Raw genomic sequence first — 2584 nt, forward strand, 5'->3', positions numbered from 1 at the left:
GGGGGAGGGGAGGTCGCGGCTATAGGACGGGGTGAGCGGGGTGCCGGCGCGTGCGTCCATGGGGTACGGGTCGCCGGCGCCGGCGCGCGTGGGGCGTTGGAGGCGGAGAAGACAGAGTGCAGCGCGAGCGCTCGAGTGTGCCGCGCGCGGAAGCGGGCGCCCCAAATACACCGCGCGAGATAGCGATTCCTGTCACGCGCCCAACTCCTTATACCGCGCGCACGGTTATTGCGCGCCCGCTGGAGTCACCCGCCAGGTTGCGCGCGCTAAACTGAGTATATTTAAGGCGCGACGCCTGTTTAGCGCGCCTGTTGAAGATGCTCTAATATACATGCTCTCTACAAGTCATGGATGGGCTCACCAGAAGAGAGTGAGAGACCTTCCCATGAAAAAAAATCCCATGTGTAGTATAGTTAGATTTTTTTTATTGAAAGAAAAGATACCTACAAATCCTTCGGATAAGTGTTGCATTTGTATTTTGGGAGAAGGATATTTTTCGTCCCTCAATTCTTTTGAAAGTATAAAAATAGTCCCTTAACTTTAAAACAAGCAAAATTTAGTCCCTTAATAATTTTTCAAACTGGATAACTTTAATCCTTTGTACCATTTTGGGTAGTTTTCGTGTGATGTGGAGATGGTTTTGACTAAATATTGACAGATCAGCTTACAGGTGATTGGGTCCCATTTGCCAGCAGGGAGAAAGAAATACCAAAATGAAAATAAGACCGGCGAGGGGAGAAGAGGGTTTCAATCACCCGGTAGAGCACAGATTTTTGGGTACGCACAAGAGTTAACCAATCAAGAAAACACCACTTTGTGTTCAAGGGGGTGTTTGTTTCCCGGGATTTTTTTGTGTAGGGAGTAGAAAAAGTTTCTCTTAGATACTTTTTTAACAAATGAGAGAGACTTTTTAGGGACTAAACTAGATATTTGGGACTAAATGAAGAAGACTCTCAAGAAGAGTCTTTTTAGGACTTTTTGAGACTTTTTCAACAATGCCCCTCTATGCACATATTGGCCCGCCATCCCATATTGTTGTTTGATTGTTATTTTTTTATATATTATGGGCAACATGGTCATTTAATAACCTTTAGCAAAAGACTAGGAACTTTTTAATCTCTGAAAACAAATATGAAAAGACTTTTTAGGAACTAGAGACTTTTTAGTTAAGACTAAAAAAAATTATAAGACTAGAGAACCAAACACCACCTAAGCTGGAGCTAGATACTTTTATATCTGAAAGCTCTGCCCGAGGCAGAACTGCAGCCACGTCTCCTCACCATGTGACTGCACCAGTACAGCCGCGCACCACATCGGCCATGGCATCCTCGTGGTAGAAGCCACTTCTAGTCTGCTAGACACCGGCTATGACTCCCTCAAAAAAAAAAAAAAAAAGACACCGGCTATGACACGCGGCGTGCGCCCAGCCAAGGACGGCCCCGACCATCTGCAATGTCGCAACCACCACCATCCCCACCGTTACCTCAAGGATGTACTGGAAGGACGCAGCTCAGCTGCTGCGACCGGAAGCTGAGTTCGTCTCACACTTCGCCGTGTCGTGGCGGCCCAGAACAAGGACATGACACATGGTGTATCTGTGGCTCGCGGGGTCCTTCCCTTCCCGGACGTGGAGGCTGAGTGGCATGCCCGCCGTGTCCGCTGAGCACCACCGAGGCGTAATGCGTGGCCAAATACAGGCAGAAGTGGGTGCGCACCCGCTCGTCATGCTCTGCACCCACCAGCGTGCGCAAGAACGGCGAGCTCTACCTCGCCGGCATCTCACCACACCTACACACCTTCGGACCAGCGGCCTGCCGGGCTCTCAATTTTGCGAACGTTACCGCGCCACTCGAGCATCAGCGACGAGGACGAAGCCGGTGAACACAAGCGCCTCCGCAACGTCTACGACGGCGGCCATCGTCAACGTGTCGAAAGGCCGAGATCCGGGATCCATCGGCCATCGTCGACGACCAGCCTAGGCATGTAGGTCCGGCAGGTGGTGCGGGCGGCGTGCTCCTAGTTGGTGCCTAGTCGGGTGATGAAGTGATGCCAGTGGCGAAAGTGCAGGCGCGCATGCCACTTGCTCGAACAAATGCCCACTAGAGAGAGATCACAGGAAGAGTAGATAGGATTCAACTTTGGATAGGATGAGTAGGAGAGATAAAATTTGCCACGTCAGCGAAGACTGGTCAAAACCATGCTGAGTCAGCAGCAATACCGGCTTTGCTGAGACGAGGGACTAAACTTACCCGGTTTGAAGAGTTGAGGGACTAAGGTTTGTCGGTTTTGAAGTTGAGGGATCATTTAGACTTTCCAAAGAGTTAAGAGATGAAATATATACTTCTCCCTTGTATTATATTTTTTGTGTGTTCATCGTACTGCCATAATTGATGAGGAACAGATCAAAAGCTTTAAAAAAATGTGTTGGATTTTTTTCGGATGAAAATACGTTGGATTTTTAGAGAAGTAGTCACCAATCAAGACAATGGGAATTGTATGGCAGGTAGCCCGTGGACCACTGGACAGATGTACACCCCGTTTAAATGTAGATATCTTAAAAGTTAAAGAAAGTATTTGAAAAAGA

This window comes from Triticum dicoccoides, chromosome 7A (assembly GCF_002162155.2).
Source record: "Triticum dicoccoides isolate Atlit2015 ecotype Zavitan chromosome 7A, WEW_v2.0, whole genome shotgun sequence".
Taxonomy (NCBI): domain Eukaryota; kingdom Viridiplantae; phylum Streptophyta; class Magnoliopsida; order Poales; family Poaceae; genus Triticum; species Triticum dicoccoides.